The following is a 13,663-nucleotide window of genomic DNA, read 5'->3' as shown; positions in this document are numbered from 1 at the left end:
ATTTATGTAATTGCTCCAGATATATCCACTTAGGATTTAAAATGAATTAAAAGAACTAAAGAAATGAAAGGTTTAATCTGATAATGCCATCAGGATGTGTGATGGAAATAACACTGCATAAATAATAAGAAACTTTCTTCCCAGTTTTGATTCTATCTCCTAAAAGTAGTTTCATGACCTTTAAAGAGTTATTTTATGAGTTTGGTTCTCAGTTTCTCCATTCTGTATAACGGAAGTGTTAGATTAAATTAGCTTGATGTTTTCTTAGAGCTCTAGAACATTATTCTTATTTTTGGATTTTCAGTTGCCATGTTATGGTGGCCTTTTCATTAAGTATTTAGTATATTTTTACTAGGAATATAAAATGTCTTAACTATTTCTTTTCTATTATGTGGAAAGACAGGAAGCTAGATGGTACAGTGAAGAGAATGCCAGGCCTGAAGTCAGGAAGACCCATTTTCCTGAGTTTAAATTTGGCCTCAGATATTTACTAGCATTGTAACCCTGAACAGGTCACTTAATTTTGTGTGCCTGAGTCCTTCATTTGTAAAATGACCTGGAGAAAGAAATGGAAAACTACTTTAGTATCTTTGCCAAGAAAACCCCAAATACAGTCAGGAAGAGTTGGACAGGACTGAAACTACTGCGATAAGAACAATACATAGGAAAAAAAATTGAGCATTTATTCCCTTGAATATATATTCCTCCAATTAACAGTGACTTTGATCTCACAAATTTAATTGCCATCCCATCTGTAAGTATGACCATTTCTAAATGGGACAAATGAGGCAAGGTGTCATAAATTAATTAATGGTTCTACTTAACCATTTAGGAAAGATCTCTACCATTTTCCAAAAGTTTTGTCTGGTATAGTTTGCTTTACTTTGGGACAAGTGGTATCAAATTCAAATACTACTGTGGACCATTAATCTATCTATCTATCTCTCTCTCTCTCTCTCTATATATATATATGAATTCTTGTGGGTCACATCTTGACTTAGTTTTCAAAATGCAATATTATCTATATTATATAATTTTGTTTTTGTTAAATGTTTTCCAGTTACATTGTATTCAAGCTGTTTTAAGAGGTGAAGACAACCAGGTTAAGTCAAGACACCAACCTCTGAGATGAAAACCTTTCAGAAAACAACAGCAACAGAAACCTGTCTTGAGCACCCCAGAATTTTCTAGGTGGGACTTTTTCCAGGGAAGACTGCTCCTAGAGGTCAGACTTCACCCTTGATTTTAAATTCTTCTAAGCTAAGGTAAGGATTACTGTCTTACTGCCTAGAAAAGCTTACCCCAGCCCTCCAAGGTAAATGATGTGCTTTTTTAAAGGAACAATAGGTTAATTGATATTCCCCTTAAGGAAAGGATGAGTTCTAATAATAGTAAACTAATGAAGAGATCATTTCTTTAAGGCATAGTTAGGAAACCTGCAGCCTGGAGGCCATATGTGGCCTTCTAGGTCCTCAAGTGCAGCTCTTTGACTGAATTCAAACTTCACAGAACAAACTTCCTTAATAGAATGATTTACTCTGTAAAACTTGGACTCAGTGAAAAGGACTCACTCAAGGAACTAGAAAATAACATCTAGCCTTCAGGCTGCAGGTTCCTCATCCCTGCAATTTTCAGAGAATGGTGATTTCCAGTAATATTAAAATGCTAAAGGATTCCTCCTTAGATAACATTTCTTTTGGTACAAGAACAGGGGAAGAGTTTGCTGCTAAATTAACATGACTTAGGGAAATTCTCATTAATCTGGATTTTCCCATACTGAAGAGAAGGGGGTAACTAAAATATACAGCTTTCAAATGCTGCTAAAATATATAAAACCCAGTTGGGTCCCAAATTTGGTGGTAAATTAAAAGCTATGAAGTTAGACTTTCAGTAGGATATATTAAGGTTAACAACTACGTGTTATCATTTTGTGTGTTTTTGGTTTCTTTGGAAACATAGGAAAATCTTTGTCTTCTGTCATGTTTGGTGTTGTATCTAAATTCTGCTTCCTTGAAAGATTTCTAAGAAGAAAATGCAATCAATCAGAAAGTTTGTTAAAAAGTTGCAGCCAAAGTATTTGGAATGCTAGGGGAGATTAATGAAATTTCATAGACAAAGCTGTTCTCCCAGTTGTTTCTTTCCTAGTAAGTAAAAACTAATTCTCACTTTAGGATTTCACTAAGAGATTAGAATAAAAAGAATAAAAAAAAAAAAACTCCAAAATTCTCTCTCTCTGTCTCTCTCTCTGTCTCTCTCTCTGTCTCTCTGTCTCTCTCTCTGTCTCTCTCTCTGTCTCTCTCTCTGTCTCTCTCTCTCTCTCTCTCTCTCTCTCTCTCTCTCTCTCTCTCTCTCTCTCTCTTTCATTCCAGCCTGGCCACATTGAATTTATAGGCATAAAAGTCAGATAATCAAAGTAAAGAAAACCCGTTCCTGGTGGTAGGAATTTGTGGCATTATAAATGAATTAGAGATCACAAATTATAGTAACTACTAAAAACATCTTAGTAGATTTTGGAGGTTTGGAGACTAAAGAGATAAGAGGTTATTTATTACGGAATTTAGAGATAAATCATTTTAAGATTGCAAGGGAGAACTTCTGGGACTTTAAGTAATTCCAGGAACTCACCCTCTTCTCTTTGTCCTATCTGATAAGTCATTTAGCAGAACCTTAACATATGTTTAATTAGCTTAATAAGTTTTGAGACACCACTCTGTAGGATCTGTTTTAAGGAAAAATAAGAATTAAATTCTGTGAAAATATCAGGGGTTAAAAGCACTTTTATCACTTTTCCCCTTGCAGATGGATAGAGCTATTGTTTTAGTGTAATGAAAGAAAGCAGATAGTTTGGAAGTAATTCCTCAGGAATGAAAAAAAACATATTCATGGAGTTTGCAGTTTGCCTTGTGATAGTCCTTTCCTGTTCATGAAAAGAGAAAAGGTCATTTGAATTAGGGAGCAACCTAAAAATGAAAAAAAAAATTATTGAGGAATAGAAAAAAGGACTTAGGTAAACTAGAAGCAAAGTCACCAAAAAAAATTAGAAAGACATCAAACATCTGTAAACTCTTAAAAACCCAAAGGAATAACAGTACTATAATTAATTATGACTCTGTAAAATTTTGTGCTAACTTTCAAAGGAGAAATTCTATGGATTAAAGATTAGTTATTAAGATAGTTTGAGATATGCTTAAGAAATACAGTACTCTGCCTCTTAAAGACCATTCCACAGGTGTACTCTCCAGGCTTTAGAATCCCATGAGATCCAAAGAAAGGAGAAAGGAATATAGAATGTCATTTGGAATCTCTCCCTATATTTTGCTGGGGTGAAAACTGAAAAACCTCAGGTGGGGCTAGGTTATGAACATGAAAGAGATTAACTTGGCTCTTTGTGTGATGTTTACAAGAAACTAAATGAAACTAAAATAAAACAAAAAGCAAACGAATGAATAACAAGGTTATGGAAAGGTAAAAGCACCACTTTGAACCTTTTAAAATGAAGTACTCTTGGCTCTAAATTTTAAAGCACAGCTGCCTAATAGCTCTGGAAAATTGAGATTTTTGGGAGAGGATTCTGGGAAGACAGTGGAAGTAGGTCAGAAAATCCAAGCTCTCAAGATGTTCCTCCACAAAAGAGTCAAAATAGTATTTTAGGGCTAACAAAGTGTCAGTGGAGATAAATAAGAATAGGGGCACAATAGGGGTCTTCCTGGAACAATTTAAGAAGATCAAAGAAAAATCCTAAGACTAGGTTTGATCCCTGTAAGAGCACACACCTCCAGGATAGATTGCATTTTAGCAATAAACTTCAAGCCCTGGGGTTAGTTGGTCTGAGAGGCTGAGTTGGCCCAGCCACAAGAGCTTTCACCCCAGGGATAGTGAGGAGAGTTGGGTATTTGAGCCTGGTAAGATAGAGAGAACCTCTGCTGATGGGGAGCACCAGATCAGCTGTGCTGTGGAAGAGTTATGGGCCAAGAAGGAACCAGCACATGCTAGATGAGTGCAGAAGCAGTGGGGTAGAAAGCCTCTGGCTGTGGGCACTTACAAGAGGTTGGAGGTTTGGCTTTGGTTCCTGGCTAGAGGGGAGAACTGAAGATCTGGGGCAAGAGGATCCATTTCCCATGTCTCAGGACTAGAATTGATTACAAATATTAAGCAATTACAACCAAAAAAAAAAAGATGCACAGGCAGAGGAGAAAGAATCCAATCACAGAAAGCTATTATAGAAATAGAGATAACCTAGGATCATCTTCAGAAGAGGATGCTGAAGCAAAAAAAGGAGTAAAGTCAAATGGTCACCTGCCTCAGAAAACATTCATAGAAGAGCTTTAAAAAAACTAAAAATCAAATGATAGAGATGGTGGAAAAAAAGAATAATCCAAGAAAAAACAAGAAGTTTATGACAGGGAAACCAACTAATTATGAGAGAAGATCCAGAACAGGAAGGAAGAAAATGATAGCTTGAAAATTAGAATTGGACAAAGTGAAGCCCAGTGAAATTAAAAGAGAAAAAGAAACAAATAAAAACAAAATATGAATAATGAAACAATATAAGAAAAAGTGAAACATTTTTAATTTAAATGATTTATTTTCAATTTTCAACATTCACTTCCAAAAAATTTTGAATTTCAAGTTTTTTCCCCATCTCCCTCTTAACTCCACCCTACAACAATATGTATTCTGTTTACCCTTTCTGCCAGTCCTCCATCACTTCTATCATCCCCCCACACACCATCCCCTTCCCTTCAATTTTCCTGTAGGGCAAGATAGATATCTATACCCCAATGCATGTATATCTTACTTGTTAGAAGCATATAAAAACAATTTTTAAAATTCATTTTTTAAATTAATTTATTTTTAGTTTTCAACATTCATTTACACAATCTCTACCCATCTCTACCCTCCCCACCCCAAGCCACCATGCATTCTGATTACCCCTTCTCCTAATCTGCTCTTCCTTCTGTCACACTTTTCCCTTCCTTTTTCCCCATTTCCTCTATTTTCTTGGAGGACAAGATAGATTTCTACACCCCATTACCTGTATTTCTTATTTCCCAGTTACATGTAAAAACAATTTTTGACAGGCATTTTTAAAATTTTGAATTTGAACTTCTCTCGCTTCCTCCCTCCCCACCCATCCCCACTGAGAAGTCAAGCAGTTCAATATAGGTTATACATGTGTAGTTATGCAAAAGACTTCCTTAAAAATCATGTTGTGAAAGACTAACTATATTTTCCTCTGTCCTATCCTGCCTCTATTTATTTTGTTCTCTCTTTTGACCTTGTCCCACCCCAAAAGCGTTTACTTCTAATTATCCCCTCCTCCCATTCACCCTCCCTTCTATCATTCCCCCACACCCCCATTTATCCCTTTTTTTCCTGTAGTGTAAGATAGAATTTTATACTAAATTGAGTGTGCATTTAGCATTCATTTTAAAGTTTTGAGTTCCACATTCGCTCCCTTCCCCCATCTCCATCTACCCTCATCGGGAAGGCCAACAATTCAACATAGATTACACATTTGTAGTCATGCAAAAGATTTCCATATCAGGCATGTGAAAGACTAACTATATTTCTCTCTATGCTGTTCCACCCTCCATTTATTTTATTCTCTCCTTTGATCTGTCCCTCTACCAAACTACTTGCTTAAGATAACCTCTTCCCTCCATGTGCCATCCCTTCTGTTATCCCACTTCTCTTATCCCATTCCCCCTACTCATCTCCCCCTCCCACCCACATTTCTGTAGGGTAAGATATACTTCTATATTCAATTGAATGTGCATGTTACTCCCTCCTGAAGCCAAATCTGATAAAAGGAAGGTTCACTTATTCCCCTTCATCTTCTCCTTCTTCCTCTCCATTGCAAAAACTCTTTCTTGTCTCTTTTATGTGAGATAATTTACTACATTCTACCTCACCTTTTCTCTTTCTTCTAGTAAATTCCTTTTGACAGTTAATTTTCTTTTCTTGATATCATTTCTTCATATTCAGCTCATCTTGTGCCCTCTGTCTCTCTCTGTCTCTCTGTGTCTCTCTGTCTCTCTCTCTCTCCATGTATATGTATATATATATATATATATATATATACACACACATATATACACACATACATATATATATATATATTCAAACATATATACATACATTTGTGCATGTGTGTGTGTGTGTGTGTGTGCGTTCCCTCCAACTATCCTGACAAAGGTGTCATGAGTTACAAATATCATCTTTCCATGTAGGAAAGTAAACAGTTCAAGTTTAATAAGTCACTTACGGTTTCTCTTTCCTATTTACCTTTTCATGCTTCTCTTGATTCTTGTACCTGAAAGTCAAATGTTCTATTCAGCTCTAGTCTTTTCAACAAGAATGCTTGGAAATCCTCTATTTCATTGAAGTTCCATTTCCCCCATCCACCACCCCCACCACCCCCAGAGTATGATACTCAGTTTGGCTAACTAGGTGAATTCTTGGTTTCAATCCTATCTCCTTTGACCTCTAGAATGTCATATTCAAAGCCCTCTGATCCCTTAATGTAGAAGCTGATAAATCCTGTGTAATCAGGATTGTATTTCTACAATACTTGAATTGTTTTATTTTCTGGTTGCTCTTGATATTTTCTCCTTTATCTGGGAACTCTGGAATATGGCTACAATATTCCTAGGAGTTTTATTTTTGGAATGTCTTTTCAGAGGTGATCAGTTGATTCCTCCAATTTCTACTTTAACTTTTAGTTCTAGAATATCAGGGCAATTTTCCTTGATAATTTCCTGAAAGATGATGTCTAACCTCTTTTTCTGATCATGGTTTTCAGCTTTTCAATAATTTTTAAATTATCTCTCCTAGATCCATTTTCCATGACACTTCCTTTTTTCAATGAGATTCTTCAAATTGTCTTCTATTTTTTCATTCTTTTGGTTTTCTTTTATATTTTCTTAATTTCTCAAAAAGTCATTAGCTTCTCTTTGCTCCATTCTAATTTTTAAGGAATTATTTTCTTCAATGAGCTTTTGGACCTCTCTTTACCTTTGGTCCTTTCGACTTTTTAAAGCATTCTTCTCCTCATTGGCTTTTTGGACAGCTTTTGCCATTTGTATGACTAATTTTAAAGCTATTATTTTCTCCAACATTTTGGGGGGTTTCCTTTAGTAAGCGTTTGACTACTTTTTCACTATTTTCTTGCATTCCTCTCATTTCCCTACCTAATTTTTCCTCCACTTCTCTTACTTGATTTTCAAAATTCTTTTTGAACTCTTCCATGGTGTCAGAACAATTTATATTTTTCTTGGAGTCTTTGGACCAGGAGCTTTGACTTTGTTGTCTTCTTCTGGTTGCATGTTTTGATTTTGTTCATCACCAAAAATGTAATAAAATACCTCTTCACTGAAAAAGTAATAGTTTATAGTGCTTTTCTTTTTTCCCCATTTGCTCATTTCCCCACCCAATTACTTGATGTTTGAGTTCTTTATTAAATAGAGGACTCTAGACGCACTCTCTGCTTCAGCAATGGCCACTGCCACCCTGGGGCTAAGGCTGCATTTGGGTTGGGGCTAGACCATGCTCCCCTCTCAGTTAGGTGAAAGACTCTTCCCACTGACCTTCAAAGCTGTCTTTAGCACTTGTGGATTGAGAAGTTTAAACACTGCAGCAACCACCAGTGATTCTGTCTCCTAAGGCCTGCTCCAGATCTGTCCACACTGGAGTGGCCATGCAAAATTGTGACAGTGTGATAGACTCTTTCTGTCAGTCTTCCAGATTGTCTTGGGCTGAAAATTTGCTTCAGTCTGTTCTTTTGTGGCTTCTGCTGCTCCAGAATTTGTTTAAAGTCATTTTTAAAAATTTATTTATTTAACTTTTCAACATTCATTTACACAAAATTTTGGGTTCCAAATTTTCTTCCCATTTCTATCTTCCCCCCATCCCAAAACACTGAGCATTCTAATTTCCCCTATCACCAATCTGCTCTCTCTTCTAACATCCCTCCCTTCCCTTATCCCCATCTTTTCTTTTGTCCTGTAGGGCAAAATAACTTTCTATATCCCATTACCTGTATTTCTTATTTCCTAGTTGCAAGAAGAACACTTAACAGTTGTTCCTAAAACTTTGAGTTCCAACTTCTCTTCATCCCTCCTTCCCCATCCATTCCCTTTAGGAAGGCAAGCAATTAAATATAGGCCATATTTGTGTAGTTTAGCAAATGACTTCCATAACAGTCATGTTGTGTAAAACTAACTATATTTCCCTCCGTCCTATCCTACCCCCCATTGCTTCTATTCTCTCTTTTGATCCTGCCCCTCCTCAAGAGTGTTGACTTCAAATTGCTCCCTCCTCCCACTGCCCTCCCTTCCATCATACCCCCTACCCTGCTTATCCTCTTCTCCCCTACTTTCCTGTATTGTAAGAAAGGTTTTCATACCAAAATGAGTGTGCATTTTATTTCTTCCTTTAGTGGAATGTGATGAGAGTAAGCTTCATGTTTTTTCTCTCACCTGCCCTCTTTTTCCCTCTACTGAAAAGTCTTTTACTTGCCTCTTTTATGAGAGATAATTTGCCCCATTCCATTTCTCCCTTTCTCCTCTCAATATATTTCTCTCTCACAGCTTAATTTCATTTTTTTAAAATATGACCCCATCCTATTCAGTTCACCCTATGCTGTGTGTGTGTGTGTGTGAGGGTGTGTGTGTGTGTGTGTGTGTGTGTGTGTGTGTGTGTGTGTGTGTGTGTGTGTGTAATCCCACCAACTACCCAGATACTGAAAAAAACTTTCAGGAGTTACAAATATTGTCTTTCCATGTAGGAATGTAAATAGTTCAACTTTAGTAAGTCCCTTATAACTTCTCTTTGCTATTTACCTTTTCATGCTTCTCTTCATTCTTGTGTTTGAAGGTCAAATTTTCTTTCAGCTCTGGTCTTTTCATCAAGAATTCTTGAAAGTCCTCTATTTCATTGAAAGACCATTTTTTCCCCTGAAGTATTATTGTCAGTTTTGCTGGGTAGGTTATTCTTGGTTTTAGACCTAGTTCCTTTGACTTCTGGAATATCCTAATCCATGCCCTTCAATCCCTTAATGTAGAAGAAGCTGCTAGATCTTGTGTTGTACTGATTGTATTTCCACAATACTTGAATTGTTTCTTTCTAGCTGCTTGCAATATTTTCTCCTTGTCCTGGGAACTCTGGAATTTGGCCACAATGTTCCTAGGAGTTTCTCTTTTTGGATCTCTTTCAGGAGGTGATTGGTAGATTTTTTCAATATTTATTTTATCCCCTAGTTCTCAAATATCAGGGAAGTTTTCCTTGACAATTTCATGAAAGATGATGTCTAGGCTCTTTTCTTTTGATCAAGGCTTTCAGGTAGTCCCAAAATTTTTAAATTGTCTCTCCTGGATCTATTTTCCAAGTCAGTTGTTTTTTCCAATAAGATATTTCATATTATCTTCCATTTTTTCATTCTTTTCATTTTGTTTTGTGATTTCTTGGTTTCTCATAAAGTCATTAGCCTCCACATGTTCCATTCTAATTTTTAAAGAACTGTTTTCTTCAGTGAACTTTTGAAACTCCTTTTCCATTTGGCTAATTCTACTTTTTAAAACATTCTTCTCCTCATTGTCTTTTTGAACCTCTTTTGCCAATTGAGTTAGCCTATTTTTAAAGGTGTTATTTTCTTCAGCATTTTTTGGGTCTTCTTTAGCAAAGTGTTGACCTGCTTTTCATGCTTTTCTTGCATCTCTCTCATTTCTCTTCCCAGTTTTTCCTCCACCTCTCTTACTTGATTTTCAAAATCCTTTTTGAGCTCTTCCATGGCCTGAGACCACTGAATATTTATTTTGGATTTTTGGGATACAGAAGCCTTGACTTTTATATCTTTCCCTGATGGTAAGCATTGTTTTTCCTCATCCAAAAGGATGGGAGAAGATATCTGTTCACCATGAAAGTAAACTTCTGTGGTCTTATTTTTTTCCCTTTTTTTTGGCATTTTCCCAACCAGTTTCTTGACTTTTGGGTCCTTTAACAAGAGTAGGGTATACTCTGGGGACCCGTAAGATATCAGTTCCTCCAAGGTGGCACAATCAAGTGTGCACAGGTCTGAGTGCAGGGAGGGATTTTTGTGCACAGAATCTTAGCAGAGTTTCCTCTCCACAGGCACCTGACCTCCAGTTCCACCAAGCTAGCACTGGGGAGGTGGGATTCAGTCAAGCTGTGGGGGCAGTGCCACCAGTCAGCGTGAGATAAAGACCACCACCCTCACAGCCTTTACGCAGGGCTGAGGTAAGACTCAGCTCCTCAGTGCCCCCAGGGGTTTTTACAATCCAGCAATGGTCTCCAGGCTGCTGTAGGGGCTGCTGTGAGAACTGCTAATGTCTGCCCGATGTGGCCTCTGCAGCTGCTGCCTGAGGCCAGAGCTATGGGAAGGCCCTTCTCCCTTCCCAGACAACTGAGAAAACCCCATCACTGACCTTTGTAGGCTGTAGGTTGAGAGATCTGCGAACTGGGACTGGGGATTCAGACTGGAGATTCTGACCCCCCCCAGGGCTGTTCGCCTAGCTGTGCACCATGACCAAGGCTGGGCTGGATTGTGCTCCACGTTCAGTGCAACAGATGTTTCCTGTGGGCCTTTCAGGTCACCCTGGGCTGAAAATCTTCTCCATTCTGTTGTTCTTCAGTTCTGCTGCTCCACAATTTGTTGAGTGTCCCTCTCTACAGGTATTTTATGAGCTGTGTGGGGAGAGCCTGCATTTTTGTGTCTTTCTACTCTGCCGTCTTGGCTCCACCTCTAGAGTCATATTTTTACAGAATTTTTGAGGGGATTTTGGGGAAAGCTCTAGCAGGTTCCTGCCATTTTAGAGGTTCTGCCTCAAAAGTGAAATGACTCATAAGAAAAACAACATATGTAGAAAATAGATTAAGAAGTGAAAATACAAAAAACAATTGAACTAACTGAAAATTATGACAAAAAGAAAGAACCTTGATAAATTAATGCAAGAAGTAATTCCATTGTCCTGAAGCAGTGGAAGGGGTTGGGGGTAGAATTAGAAAAAAAAAATCCATCAATCACTACTTAAAAGGGATTCTATGAGGAAAATTCATAGGCATATCATAGTCAAATTTGAAACTCTGAGCTCAAGATTGAAATATTAAAAGCATCAAGTTATAAAGAATTTAAATATGATGGAGCCACAATTAGAATAAAACAAGACCTATCAGCAGAGACATTAAAGGACCACAAGTCTTGAAGCCCAATATATAAAGCAAAAGAACTGGGGTTCTGACCAATTATATCATACCCTGCAAAGTTATGTATTATCCTGAATTTTAAAAAAAATGAACATTTGATAAACTCTCAGACTTTCAAGACTTTTTAAAAATTCTTGAACTTAATAGAAGATTTGACATACAAGAATCAACATGTCTTGTAAATGACATTACAAGAGACTCATAAGGACTGACAGTTTGCTTTCATATATATATATTTATATATATATATATTTAGTGTATGTCTACGTTTCTTATTAGTTATTGGGTCACTCATAACAAAGACTGGGGTAAGGATGACGTTGATATTAATTTAAAAAGTGAAATAATTTAGGAATTATTAAAAACTGTAATTATTTTATATAGCTGAGGTTCAAGAGTTTAAGGGAAATACACACACACACACATACATATATATACATACATATGCATATATATTCATATATATATATATATATATATATATATATATATATACACATACCTACACAAAAATCTTCCAAATTCAGAGGAAATAAAATGGCAGGAGCATAGGGAGGGGAGATAAATGAAGAGTACTTGAGGGGAGGAGGAACAAATAAGTAAAAGGGGAGTATAGAAGGGTGTTTAGATTTATGAGAATGAGAGAATAGGGGAAGGATCCTTGGAGGGAGTAGGCAAATAATAGGAGGTCAAGGTAGGGGGTAGAAGTAAAGTAGAGGAGGCAGAAGGAATAAGAAGCAAGAGATATGCACAAACATAAAAACAAAGATCAGGAGTGGACTATTTTTAGGAAAGTTTGTGTTTATATATATATATGTATGCATATATGTATATGTGTAGGTGTATATCTATAGCTATAAAGAAACATATCTAAACTTTATGTAGTCTTCTCAAGGTGTGGGGGAGGGAAAAAAGAATAAAGTAATAAAAGTGCACAGGAGAGAACAAAAGAAAACTCACAAGGAAGGAAAGAAAAGACAGACACAATGGGTATTATTCACCAGACAGGCTTACTTTTTTTTTTTTTTAATGTTTAACAATCACTGCCATACAATTGTGATTTTATCCCCCCCACCGGCCCCCCACTCCCCCGTTCCCTCCCCACGACTGCATACAATTCTGTATAGATTCTACATATACTTTCCTATTGAGTATATTTTCACTATAGTCATGCTATGTAGTCAGACTAAGATAAATGAAAGAAATCGTATAACAAATCAGAACATGATACACAAACACATACACATACACAAACATGATCTGCTACATTATGTGAGTGACTTCCATATTTCTCTCTCTGAGTGTGGAAGGCATTTTGCCTTGAGAACCACCATTGGGATTTTTTTTTTTTGTAAGAAGTTGTTGTGTTATTACAAAAATCTAAGTCTACCAGAAAAAACTCTCACACACTGTGGTCGTTGCTGTGCATAAAATTCTCCTGGTTCTGCTCCTTTCACTCAGCATCAGGTCATATAAGTCCTTCCAGGCCTCTCTGAAGTCTTCTTGTTCCTCATTTCTTATGGCACAATAGTACTCCATTACATTCATATACCATAATTTATTCAGCCATTCCCCAATTGATGGACATCCCCTTGACTTCCAGTTTTTGGCAACTACATAGAGTGCTGCTATAAATATTTTTGTACATGTGGGACCCTTTCCCATTTTTATGATCTCTTGGGGATATAGTCCTAGTAGCGATATTGCTGGGTCAAAGGGTATGCACATTTTTGTAGCCCTTTGGGCATAGTTCCAAATTGCTCTCCAGAATGGTTGGATGCGCTCGCAGCTCCACCAACAATGAATTAGTGTTCCAACTCTCCCACATCCTCTCCAGCATTTATCATTTTCTTGTTCTGTCATGTTTGCCAATCTTATAGGTGTGATGTGGTACCTCAGAGTTGTTTTGATTTGCATCTCTCTAACCAATAGTGATTTAGAGCATTTTTTCATATGATTATAGATAGCTTTAATTTCTTCTTCTGAAAATTGCCTGTTCATATCCTTTGACCATTTATCAATTGGGGAATGACTTGTATGATTAGACATTTGAGTCAGTTCTCTATATATTCTAGAAATGAGGCCTTTATCCCCGAGCTTAGCTGTAAAAATTCTTTCCAAATTTACTACATCCCTCCGTATTTTGGTTGCATTGGGTTTGGTTGTGCAAAAACTTCTCAGTTTAATGTAATCAAAGTTATCCATTTTGTATTTCGTAATGCTTTCTATCTCTCCTTTAGTAAAAAATTCTTCCCTTCTCCATAGATCTGATAAATGCACTATTCCTTGCTTCTCCAGTTTATTCATGGTATCAATCTTTATACCTAAATCATGTACCCATTTGGACTTTATTCTTGTGTACGGTGTCAGGTATGGGTCTATGCCTAATTTCTGCCACACTGTTATCCAGTCTTCCCAGCAATTTTTGTCAAACAATGAG

Source organism: Notamacropus eugenii, chromosome 5 (assembly GCF_028372415.1).
Source record: "Notamacropus eugenii isolate mMacEug1 chromosome 5, mMacEug1.pri_v2, whole genome shotgun sequence".
In the NCBI taxonomy this organism is placed as follows: domain Eukaryota; kingdom Metazoa; phylum Chordata; class Mammalia; order Diprotodontia; family Macropodidae; genus Notamacropus; species Notamacropus eugenii.
The sequence above is the reverse complement of the archived record's forward strand: the minus strand, read 5'-3'. Positions refer to the sequence as shown.